At 42.0% G+C, this 13,483-nt stretch overlaps 1 pseudogene; it reads left to right on the plus strand.

Annotated features, from left to right (window-relative positions):
• The first annotated feature begins 1,487 nt into the window (after positions 1–1,487).
• LOC145113040 (disease resistance protein RPV1-like) overlaps positions 1,488–13,483 on the plus strand; it is a 30,301-nt pseudogene continuing 18,305 nt past the window's right edge.

Here is a 13,483-nt window from a genome sequence, read left to right on the forward strand (position 1 = left end):
GAGGCTTTTGCTGTTTTGCATGCTTTTGTTACACCATTAATAAACCTCTCGGGTCGAAATATATGGGCATCCAGACCCCATATTTCCGGGTCGGGATATGCATACTCCTTTAGGCACGTCCACCGCCCTATCTGGCGATGCGTCCTTTCTACTGCCTCACGTGACACAAACACTGCCAGCGGGAACTTCTTAAATCACCATCGTCAGTCGTCACCTGCATTGCATTCAATCAGATTATCACTTGTACTCAATGCATGAATAGTGGTACCCTGTTGAGAATTATGGAGTATACCGATTTCAATTTTAGGGAATCAACATCAAGATCACCATTAGGGCAAGCCTGAAACATACAGAGAAGAAGACGAGATGGTGGGGTTGGCCGGTTAGGTGGGGTCAGGGGTTATAACAAATATATAAAATGAAAATTTCCCCGGGCAGTATGCCGTCCCACCAAAAATAAATAACACTAATGGTCCTATGGTTTGGGGTAATTTGTATTTTGGTCTCTAACTTATTTTTTTAACTCGGAAGGACCCTACAGTTTGTTTTTGTTGCGCGCTTGGTCCCTATCTTACCTAAAAAGACTATTTTTCTCTTGATTTTTTAATTTATTTAAATAATGTGGGGTAGGTAACGTAAGGTAATGTGAGGTGTAAGTGGGGTTGGGGGTTTGTTTATTTAAATAAATTAAAAAATCAAAGGAAAAATTATCTTTTTAGGTAAGACAGGGACCAAGCACGCAACAAAAATAAACAGTAGGGACCTTCCGAGTTAAAAAATAAGTTAGGGACTAAATGTGCACCAAAATCGCACCATTAAAGCATTTTTTGAGGCGGTTTCCCAAAACCGCACCAAAAAATAATTTCGAAAACCGCCCCCAAAAAACAAATTAAAACCGCCTCAAAAAATAATTCGCACTAAAAAACATTGAACCGCACCAAAAAATAATTCGCACTAAAAAACATTCAACCGCACCATTAATCTTTCCTCTAAAAATTTCATTCAGATTTTTCATTCTTCACGAGATCCCTCCAAATTTCGTTCAAAATTTTCATGTTCAAGCAAGCTACAAGTTGGTTGATCCTTCGAATTTTTCATTTCCCTCCTATATTTTCGTTTTCCTTCTATATTTTCATTTCCCTCTAAAAGTATGTGTGCCCTGCATGTGTTTTTCCCCCTTTTACAGACAACACAATAAGCATATCTCTTTTCTTCTTCCTTATTTTCCTTTTCTGATTAACGTTTGATTTGTTTAAGGTGAAATAAGTTGGTTGATCGGAAATATGTAGGAGATGGTGGTGCTTCGATGGTTCTCAGTAAAGGCACGACATTTGTGGTCGATGTTGACGGTGGTTAATGGTGGAGATGGCAGGTATGCAGATAAACTAATTTTTGTTCTTCTTCTTTTTTTACTGATTTAGGTTTGGTTTGTTTAAGGTGGAAAAAACGATGGTAACCGGGAATGTTGGGTGTTCTTCGTGGGTGTAATGGTGGTTTCCGGCAAAGGTGGGGCAGATGGCGATGGTGTCAACTGGTGGTGGTTTATGCTCGGTTGTAAAGGAAGTCAATGTAGAGATGCTCGACGGTGGTTAATGGCGATAAAAATGGTGTGGCTTGGTGAATCTTGTGTTCTCGGCAACAAACACGCGGTAGAGATGATGGTGGTTTAAGGGTGGTTTCCGGTGGGATGGTTTTTTTTATGTTGTTTGCATTTTATGGGGCGGTTTTCATCATTTTATGGTGCGGTTTGTATTTTTCCTCTACTGTTTTTTGGTGCAGTTTTGACTATTTTTTGAGGCGGTTTTATAACCGCACTATTAAATTAGGGTATTTTTTGATGCGATATTTGTTAGTGAGGTTCAATAACCACCTCAAATAACTATTTTAACCGCATCAACAAATCATTTATGTACTAGTGTACTAGTTACCTTTACTGCAAGATCATTTAGAGATCTTGAGATAGCAGAGGAAGAGCAACATCAGGCAAAGCATTTGGGTAGTAGAAGAAGGAGCTCTCTAGAGGAGTTGAAAGAAGTAAATTCACAGCAGCATCTAACCCCAAATTGAGGCTTTTGCTGTTTTGCATGCTTTTGTTACACCATTAATAAACCTCTCGGGTCGAAATATATGGGCATCCAGGCCCCATATTTCCTGGTCGGGATATGCATACTCATTTAGGCACGTCTACCGCCCTATCTGGCAATGCGTCCTTTCTACTGCCTCACGTGACACAAACACTGCCAGCGGGAACTTCTTAAATCACCATCGTCAGTCGTCACCTGCATTGCATTCAATCAGATTATCACTTGTACTCAATGCATGAATAGTGGTACCCTGTTGAGAATTATGGAGTATACCGATTTTAATTTTAGGGAATCAACATCAAGATCACCATTAGGGCAATCCTGAAACATACAAGAGAAAAAGACGATAGATGGCGGAGTTGGCCGGCTAGGTGTGGGTCAGGGGGGCAGTCTTTTTTAGTTATAACAAAAATATAACTTAAACTGATGAAAATTTCCCCGGCAGTGTCAGACAGCCGTCCCACCAAAAAAACAAAAGTAAATAACACGAATAGTCCCTATGGTTGGGGGTAATTTGTAATTTGGTCTCTAACTTATTTTTTTAACTCGGAAGGACCCTACAGTTTGTTTTTGTTGCGCGCTTGGTCCCTATCTTACCTAAAAAGACTATTTTTCTTTTGATTTTTTAATTTATTTAAATAATGTGGGGTAGGTAACGTAAGGTAAGGTGAGGTGGAAGTGGGGTTGGGGGTGTGTTTATTTAAATAAATTAAAAAATCAAGGGAAAAATTATCTTTTTAGGTAAGACAGGGACCAAGCACGCAACAAAAATAAACAGTAGGGACCTTCCGAGTTAAAAAATAAGTTAGGGACCAAATGTGCAAATTATCCCAAACCATAGGGACCATTCGTATAATTTACTAAAAAAATCAAAAGCATGTGTTTTTTACATTAATAATATATTTTAACCCTTTTTAAAAGAATATACTTTGATTATTCAAAAGTACACTTCCAAAGAAATGAGAAAAAAAACTAAGTGAAAACTCTTTTTTTATAGTTTCACTTCTACAAAAAAAAAAAAAACAAAACAAAACATTATATACTACCTGCAACATTTTTGTATATTTGGAGGTGGTAGACCTCACCTCAAACCTTCGAGTTGATTTAATATCTACTTTTTCCCATTCCAGACATAATTATCATTTATCTTTTCCATTGCTACTCCTCAAACTTTTTATAGTTATGATGTTTATCTAAGTTTTAGAGGTGAAGACACGCGTAAGAATTTTACAGATCATCTTTATACAGCCATGAAGCAGGCAAGAATTGGAACATTCATGGATGATGATGCGATGGATAGAGGAAAATTGCTGAAACCAGAGCTAAAGAAAGCCATCCACAAGTCTACAATTTCACTCATCGTCTTCTCAGAAAGTTATGCATCCTCCAAGTGGTGTCTGGATGAGGTTTTGATGATCATTGAAGAACAAAAGACTTCATCCTCTAATCATGAAGTTGTACCTGTGTTCCATAAGGTGGACCCATCTCATGTTCGAAATCAAAGAGGGAGCTTTAAAAAGGCATTTGATGGGTATGAAGATATAATCAAGGCGGAAACAGACTTTCACAAGAAGAGAGAATGGTTGGGGAAGGTGGGGGCATGGCATGATTCTCTTAGAAAAGCTGCAACCTTCACCGGAATGGTTTCTACAGATCGGTACGCATAGGGGTGTAAACAAGCCGAGCCGAGCTCGAGCCTGACCAAGCTCGAGCTCGGCTCGTTTAATTTTGAGGAAGCTCGAGCTCGATTCGAGCCTTAAAATGAAGCTCGAGCTCGGCTCGTGAACAATTTAGTGGGCTCGCGAGCCTAATCGAGCCTAAACGAGCCTCTATGTATGTATGTATGTATGTGTGTGTGTGTATATATATATATATATATATATATATATATGTATGTATGTATGTATATATACATATGTATATATATATGTGTGTGTATATATATATATATATATATATATGCTCGTTTAAGCTCGTTTAGGCTCGCGAGCCCACTAATTGAAGCTCGGCTCGAGCTCGTTTAATAAACGAGCCTCATATTTAGGCTTGAGCTCGGCTCAGGCTCGTTTAATTCGATCTTGAGTCGAGGTTTTAACGAGTCGATCCCGAGTAGCTCACAAGTAGCTCGGTTCACTTACACCCCTAGGTACGCATTCTTCCCCTCAAGTCTCTTAACCTGTCTCCTCTAGTCCTCTGTTTCTGTAATCTCTCTCCTTTGTTTTCTATAATTTATCCCTTGTGTGTGTCTATACTATTGGCTTACAGTTACTAGCTTTATATAAACAAACTGACAAACTGATTCAAGAAATCTGTGTTAGATTTTTGGTCTAAGAATGTCTATATACCAATATAGACTTGGATAATTCTAGAATTGTGATTGCAATCACTTTCCAAAATATGTGATTTTGACCATATACCCTGGGTATTACGAAATCAAATTTGGGATGATAATCCAAGAATGACTTCTAAATCTGAAAAACAAAATGTACTTTGTTGTTTTGCGTTTTCATGAGATATAGAGAATCTGATGATAAATTTCGAGTATGGAAAAATTCAACCCTTTTTTGGAACATTTAAGAAGTTAAATGGTGGTTAGAAAGGAGGTTATAAGAGAGAAAAGAAGTTATATGGTGGTTACATTCATTTATAAGAGAGAAAAGAAGTTAAATGGTGGTTACATTCATTTTGGTGCCAAAAAAAGTAGTTAGAAAGATGGTTATAACATAATCTAATCTTACATCATAATGATGTCACCACTTGTTTTGGTGGGAAAAGACATGTCTGGACTCTTTCCTAATATAGAAATTCGTTTAGATTTCGAGTCGCTGCCCCTTGACCCGTCCGCTGACCGGTCAGCGAAACCACCGTCAAGGGCTCTGTCCCTTGGACTCCGCAAGGGCATTGCTCCTTGGAACCATGTACCCAGGGTCGTTACCCCTGGACCCCTCGTATACATTGAGGACATTGGTTTCTGAAGATTGTATTGTTTGAAAAAGACGATACCATTGATATTATGGTTTATAGGATTGCAGGATACAAAGATAGATGCATTTTTATGTTTCTCTTAAAATGTATGTAGTTAAAAATGTTTGTAACAAAATATACATAGATAGAGACTCAGATTGCTTTAACTTGATATTTCTAGGTATGAGGTCAGATTCATAATTGAGATTGTGAATGTTATAAGAAAGAAGCTGGAATACAAGGACCTATACATTGAGGACAAACTAGTGGGAATAAAGGACGATGTTGTTGAGATTAAATCATGGTTACAAGATCCATCACCGAATGCAGCCATCCTTCTGATTGATAGTATGGGAGGCATTAGGAAAACAATTAAGGAACAATTAAGGTTACAGATGCCTTATGCAACAACGTGGTGCTTATAATCCTTGATGATGTTGCAACATTAAAACAGTTGGATGTGTTACTAGGACCTAAAAGGTTCGCCCCTTGAAGTAAAGTGATCATAACAACTAGGCACAAGTGGTTGTTGACTGCTTTAAAAGATTATCTTAAGGTTAAGGTCAAGTCTGTTAGAACATTATCTACAGTTGATGCCATCGAGCTCTTTAGTTTGTATGCCTTTCATCAAAATCAACCTATAGAACCCCATATTGTCCATTCGGAACGATTAGTCCACCACTACATGGGTCTTCCTTTGGCTCTTAAAGTATTGGGTTCTTCCTTACGTGGAAATACAAATGATGTATGGGAAAATAAGATGTGCAAACTGGAAGCAATTCCTAATCATGAGATTCAGAAAGTTATACAAATAAGCTATGAAACTTTAGAAGATGATAAGGATAAAGATTTATTCTTGCATGTTGCTTGTTTCTTTGAGGGTGAGGAAAAATACTACATTGTCAAGATATTGGCCCAATGTGATGTATACCATGTTGTCACGGGACTACTCGATCACCGTGTGCCACTTAGTGTTTCTTCTACTAAGTCAGGCTTACTATGCTTCCTTAACAATGTACTAACAACTTTGAAAGAAAGAGCCAAGGATTGAGAATTACTACAAATGAAATAGAGCTTCTATTATACGAGTTCAAGAGAATACAAGGCAACTTCCGAGGATATTGGAACAAATGGCTACACCCCTATTTATAGGGTCATTACACGTCCTCATCGGAATATTCTAGATGTTACTACCTATTTCTTTATACAAGACTATTCTATAATAATCTATCTAGATGTATACATGTTTACATGGTTCTATAAAGATCAAGATAAATCTTCGATGTCCTAGAGAATTCTAGGATGCTCTAGGATATTCTGGCTCAAACTAGCATACTCCACCAGCTTCTCGAGTACTCCGAAAAATTCTAAATACAGTCCGTGACACCCTCCCCTACCAAAGTCCTTGACGTCCTCGTCAAGCTTTAGTTCGATAAGCGTCGATCTTGTCACGAAACTGCCATAAATCTTGTTCCCGCTCCCAGCTAGATTCGCTCTCGGGGGTCCTTTCCATCGCACGTAATATTCTGTCCAATTGGGTGTTCCTCTTTTTCGAACCACTCTCTCAGCTAAGATTTCCTCCACCTCCTTATCATATGAGACGACATTGGCGACTGGGGCACGATGTGATTCACTTCTAAATGGGTCCTCCTTGTCTCGATTGTATTGTTTGAGGAGACTTACGCGGAATACGAGGTGGATCTTCAAGTTGGATGGTAACTCGAGTTTGTATGACCGTGTCTTGACCTTTTCAACAATCTTGTAAGGCCCTTCGTATCTTTGAGTCAAGGTAGACTTGAACATTCTTTGGGGAAGCTTTACCATTACTTCGTCCACTACAATGAACTCTCTTGGCTGCCTTTTTTCATCCGCCCATTTCTTCATTCGTTTAGCTGCCTTATTCAAGTAAGACTTTGCTATGTTGATTTCTTCATTCCACCCTTTTGCGAACTTATATGCGGGAGGGCTTGATCCTTTGTAGCTTTTAGTTAGTTCGTTTGGTGTCAACGGTTGTTGACCCGTAGCGAGTTCAAAGGGACTCCTTCATGTAGCCTCGCTTAGTTGTAAGTTATAAGAAAATTGAGTCACATCTATCAACTTGGCCCAATCTCGCTGGTTCGCACTCACAAAGTGCCTTAGGTAAATCTCGAGCAAGTGATTCACACTCTCAGTCTGGCCTAATCTCGCTGGTTCGCACTGACGCGTCCGTTTGTACTAAGAAGGGTTTGGAGTAATCTGGAAGCTTCAAGACAGGTTCTTTCGTGACTGCATTTTTTAAGTCATCAAATGCTCTTTGACATTTCTCGGTCCATTCCCATATCCCTTTCTTTTTGAGAAGGTCAGTTAGTGGTGTAGCTCTAGCCGAGTACCTTGAGACGAATTTGTGATAGTAGTTTATTAGGCCCAAGAATGATCGTAACTCGGATACATTATTAGGCGGCTCCCACTCAATGATGGCTACTTTGCTTTCATCCAAATGGATCTTTCCGTCAACAATCCTATGCCATAGAAATGATACTTCAGGTTGGGCAAAGGAGCACTTCTCCATCTTAACATATAGTTGGTTTTCCTTGAGTACTTGGAAGACTGAGCGTAAATGATCAATGTGTAACACCCTGTTTATAAAATAAATAAATAAATGTATAGAAGCCCTAAAATGAATAATAATTGAGCAAGGCGTTAATTTTGAGGAGTTAAAGGTCATAATTATAGAAGGTGGGGGTTAAAATGTAAGTTTTGGGTTAGTTTCGTAAATAGTTATGAAGGCAAGGGCTCCGTGGTAATTATTGGGACTTAATTTGAAAAGATTTGAAGGCTTAGGGGGCTGAATGGTAATTTCAGGACCTATTATGAAGAGATTCTTGAAGTCAGGGGCTGTTTGGAATATGTTGGATTTAAATTGAAATAGATTTCCAAAGCCAGGGTTAAATCGGTAATTATGGACTTATTTTGAGAGAAAAGAGGGAAGGAGGGGTCGATTATGTCATTATGGAAAGGAGTTTAGAGGGGCACCGGGTATATAACCCTTATGTGAACCCTAACCCTAAGGGGAGAGTTCAGCCGCCATGTGTGGAGTCAGCCGGCCCCTCCCTTCGTTCATCGTTCCGATCAGTCGGGTTAGCCGACGTCGTCATCACCGTAGAAGCCCTGGTCCAGCTGCCGCCTCCGTTGCCGACGATGACAAGCTCGACTGCCGGTGCTACTGTCGTGGTTTGAGGAAGCAACTCCCACCGCCGGGTGCGAGTTTTCCAGTCGCCATTTGGTCGCGCTTTTCCGACCAGCCGAGCCACCGAGCGCAACAACTTTATCTCCGGACGAGGGCAGTCGACGGCGTGGTTTTCGGGTCTGTGTGCGTCGCCATTGTTCCGCCATCCTCCTCCTTCTTCTTTTTCTGTCGTTGCTCATAGTACGACTCGACTGTTCTGGCGTCGTTCTGACCACTCTTCGCCATCGTTTTCCCAACAGACGAGCGGCCGCCGCCACTCCGAGCAACTAATGTGCGACGCTGCTGCCGCCTCTCCGGGGTTCTGCCATCGCCAAGCACCACCAGGTGGTGCTTGTGTTACTTTTCCGAGCATAGGGGTGGGTGTGTGTTATTTCAGTGATGTATGATTGGGATTGTTTGACCGGAAAATTGAGAAAGGGCCACCGCCACCACGAGCCACCGCCGGCCACCGCTAGGGTGGTTGTGTGTGTGTGTGTGTGTTAGTTAGTGTGTGTGTGTGTGTTTATGTTTGAATTAAAAACTGTAAATGTAATTAGCAAAATGAATAATAAAATAATAGTAACCACCACCGTAAGGTGGTGGCCGCCGCCGTGAGCCGCCATGGACCGCCACTACCCGAGGTGGTAATGGGTGGTGCCCCTCAAGCAAACCCTAATTGACCTAGCAAAACCCTAATAAGCTTAAGGATTAGTTTTAGGCTTATTGGGCCATGTTTGGGTGAAAACCCTAATTAGGGTTTAGAAAACCCTAATTGTGAGTAGTTGGGCCTTGGGCTTATTGGACCCACCTTTGGGCTATTGAGATTGGATTGTGTATTAAGCCCAAATCACTCCATATCACTTATCTAGTAAAGTAAAGGACTTAATGGATTAAGTCCTTAATGGGTTAAGTAAGAAACACTTAACCCTAGTTATCATTTTATGTGAAACCCTAATTTCACTTAGGCTTTGTGTTGGGCCATCCAAGAACAAGCAAATGGACTAGAATAATTTAATGGGCTTTAGGGTAAGGTCCATAGGAGGGTGTGGGCCCAATTTGGAAAATTGGGCCATAGATGGGCCATAGTTTGGGCCTAGATGGTTGTATGATATTGGGCCCTTAGAATGAGATATGTTGGACTGGACTGAACAATTGGGCCTTAAGGAAAGTCCATGTAGAGGTTTGGGCCAAATTTGGAAAGTTGGGCCATATGTTGGGCTTTGATCCCTAGTTGACTTTGGGACTATGGATTGGGCCTTGGGCTTGGGTAAGCCAAGCTAGGGGTAATGTAGTAATTATCCAAAGTATGTATTTATAGTTATGTGTTAGAACCCAATTATTAATTGGGTGTTATTTTGGTATTGACAGTTCGGGAATCTGTCATCCAGCAGCTAGGGTTGAGTCTGCGGGACTTCAGCAGTGTGGGATTGTGTCTACGGGACTTCAGCAGTGTGAGGTGAGTTTCTTTCCAGTAGAAACGGGTCTACGGCCACAATGTCGGCCCGTTTAGATGATAGTAGTTCCGGACTTCGGTCCGATGCCGGGCGGGGCCCGATGCAGTAGTATGTATGCTTGATGTCTTCGTGATTCATGCATGTTGTGATATGTGTATTATGATCCGGACTTCGGTCCGATGTCGGGCAAGCCCGATACAGTATGTGATTATGCTATATGTTCATGTTATGTTATGTTCAGTTTATTCCGGACTTCGGTCCGATGCCGGGCGGGGCCCGATGCAGTGGGCGGGGCCCAAGTTATTTCGGACTTCGGTCTGATGTCGGGCGGGGACCGATGCAGTGGGCGGGGCCCAAGTTATTCCGGACTTCGGTCTGATCCCGGGCGGGGCCCGATGCAGTGGGCGGGGCCCAAGTTATTCCGGACTTCGGTCTGATGCCGGGCGGGGCCCGATGCAGTGGGTGGGGCCCAGATCATGCCGGACTTCGGTCCGATGCCGGGCGGGGCCCGATACAGTGGGCGGGGCCCATTATGTGTTATTTGTGTTATTGTATGGTATGTGGTAGTTTGGGGGAGCTCACTAAGCTTCGTGCTTACGGTTTTCAGTTTTGGTTTCAGGTACTCAGTTTTCAAAAGAGGAGCTCGGGAAGATTGCAGTGCACACACCATTTGTTCAGCCTGGGATGTTTATACTCTGATATATTTGACAGTTGCTATGATATTTTGAGATACATTGTTTATGATTCTTATATGACGTTCGATGAATATGGTTTTATTACTAATTTAAAACGAAATTTCCAGACTGTATTTTTGGGACGTTTCAAGTTGATATCATAGCCTTGGTTTGAGGGATTCGGGCACACTATCGGGTGTGTCTGAACTCAAACTAAGGAAGTGGTATAAAGTTTTCAAGAGAAAAACCATGGTTACAAAAGAATTTTGAGAAAAGAAAACAATTTTAGAAAAAGTATAAAGAAAAGAGTTTTAGAAAAAGCGAAAAGAATTTTGAAAAGAGAAAAGGGTGTGGTGCATGCAATCAGCCGAGCTCAAGTAAGTACTTCCAAATTACCCATACAAGTTTATGTAATGATTATCAGTTTCAGTTTCAGTAGAACAGCATGCTAGAATAGGACTAAGGATCTAGGAGGATGCCTTATGTGCCTGCTTTATGTGTTCCAGCTTTTTGAGAATTGCATGCTAGTATCGAGTAGACAGTAGTAGGATAGCCTGTTTAGGTTATGCCTGATAAGTATGAGCTTAGCATTGTATGCTAGTACAGTTTCTTGTCACGAGGATAGAATTGCTCGAATAGTTTCTCGTGTCTGAATGCTGCTGACTTTGTGCTTTGTGGGACTCTGAGTGATGGGAGTTAGCCGTTAGGTGAATACGTCACGTCACATGTGATCAGGGTTGAATAATCTCAGAGTGTTGGATTTGGCCCTATTGCGCAGCTCTTGTTTGAGTCTAACCGTTGTAGGGACGAGTCTGTTACTCGAAGGATTATCTGAGCCTCGTCACATGTGATGGTATTCAGGTGATGGCTAATTGGCATTACAAGGAGGCCTTCAGCAGTTGAGGACTGGTTTGGGTGGAGTCAGAGATTTCCCTAGGGCAAGCCTAGGATGAGAGTAGCAGAGATCAGTAGCAGTAGTAGTGACTTGGTGGAGTCGAGGCAGTACTTGAGGAAAGTACGGATAGATGTGGAAGGTAGTATGGGCCCGTACTACTGAAAGCAGAGGATCCGTACTCGAACCAAGGAAGGCTGAGATAAGACCAGGGAACTTGTAATGTGTGAGGTCCCTCGAGTTTGGATGAGTATTGTGATGTTAGTGATGGTATGTTGCCGAGTATAGTGACACTACGTGGTAGACCAGCTGGTAATTCTGGTATCGACGAGGGATCAGACGCAGACTCTGGAGCCGGGTAGATTGATGATCAGATGAGGGAGTTCATTCCATATGATAATTACGCACAGTATCATTGACCAGACTCTTGTGATCCTCAGTGTGATCAAGGAGGGCATTATAGAGATTTGTGATGAGAGGCCGAGCGCATTTTGCACTGAGATAGCAGTCATGATAGAGACATGTACGTTGATGTTTCGGGAATTCAGAGTTTGTGAGGCTTCAGATTGTCATGGTTGTTAGTAGTAGATGGTTGGCAGATGTCACCAATACTTTTCGTACCAGACGTTGTCTTGAAAGGAGACAAGATCTAACTTACTTCCCGTTTCCTGAGGGATAGAGCACAAGATTGATAGGAAGAGGTTAGTAGTGAGTTGAGTGATGACGTGGTTGATGCTATGTCATGGGATGACTTCCAGACCAGATTCTGGGCAGAGTGTGCCCAGGCGATTGAGGCGCAGCAGTTGGCGCAAGAGTTGTTAGATCTCCACTAGACGACTGAGACTGTGGTAGAGGTCACCGCCAAGTCTTGGGAAAGAGCTTATATGGTACCACAGTCTGCAACAGATGAGGAAATGAAGAAGGTAAGTTATCAGAACATACCACAGAATGATAGCAAGTAGATCGGGAGTACCTCGGGGTGTGAGACCCTGGGTGATATGACTTCTAGAGCGCGAGAGCGGGATATTGACTTAGAGCACACTGGGAAGAGGGAACCAGATCAGTTGCTTATAGTGAGGGGTCTCGGGAGGAGACCGTAGATTTCAGATTAGCTTTCGAGAGACCAGCAGGACCAGATTTGGTGCAGCACTTGCGGGAAACTGCACAAGGGAGCCTTTCGTTCCATGGGTTGAGTAAGTGTAACCCTGAGTTAACCTCCGTTTGTGTCTAAATTATATTTTTTTAAGAGATGTCATATGCCAATTGCATACCAAGAAGCATTAGCGAATAGTGATAGAGCAATTCCCCAGATTATGGGATTGGGAAAGTACAACGTCATCTTGGTTTATTCCAAGACCGAGGAACAGCACGAGAAGCACCTAAGGGAGGTGCTAGAGACTTTGAGGTGGGAGAGAATTTTCGCCAGGATCTCCTATTGTGAGTTCTGGTTACGCGGGGTGCAATTTCTTGGGCACCTTGTCAATCAGAAGGATATTCTAGTCGATCCGGCCAAGATAGAGGTCGTGATGCAGTGGGAGATTCTGAGGTCTCCAACTGAGATTCGGAGGTTCCTGGGTTTAGCGGGTTATTACCGGAGATTTAATTAGGTTCTTGGAGGCGGTGTGATCTTTTGGGCTAGCTAGTATTGAAACACTAGCAATGCTAAGCATGGTTTCAGCAGATGGAGCATAGAATGGTAAGAAGGATTGAGAATCCTTCCAGTATTGTGTGCCGTAAGACGTTAGTTGAATCAAAGTGGGGGAGAATCACCCAAGGATTCCGAAGCAAGAGCGGTTGTGAAGATGGGATAAGTTTCGCATCCTTGTCAGGAAGGAAGAAAGCCCAAGCGGCTGTATGGTTCGAGGAGAGTGTGATATGGAAGTTCGGAAAAACTTGCCAATGATGAGATCGCGTTCTCGGAATGTTTGCTAGCAAACCTTAGGGAATCCGGTTGGGGATTCCAGTCAGGACATGAGTTCAGCTGAGTGCGGGACAAGCGCGTGTTCGATCCAGTATAGATAAAGTTAGAGTGTTGTAAGTGTGTATAAGTCCATAACTATTTCTGGTATGTACTTGACCCGACCCGACATGGTCCATTTGGGTTGCATGGCACCATGCAATTGGATAAACTAAAATGAGAGAAATAACACTTATGGTTTATTAATATATTATAAGTTCTAATACATTAATAATATTATTTAATTAGTTTG

The sequence above is a fragment of the Lactuca virosa genome, chromosome 5 (genome assembly GCF_052849685.1).
Source record: "Lactuca virosa cultivar CGN04683 chromosome 5, Lactuca_virosa_CGN04683_v6, whole genome shotgun sequence".
In the NCBI taxonomy this organism is placed as follows: Eukaryota; Viridiplantae; Streptophyta; class Magnoliopsida; order Asterales; family Asteraceae; genus Lactuca; species Lactuca virosa.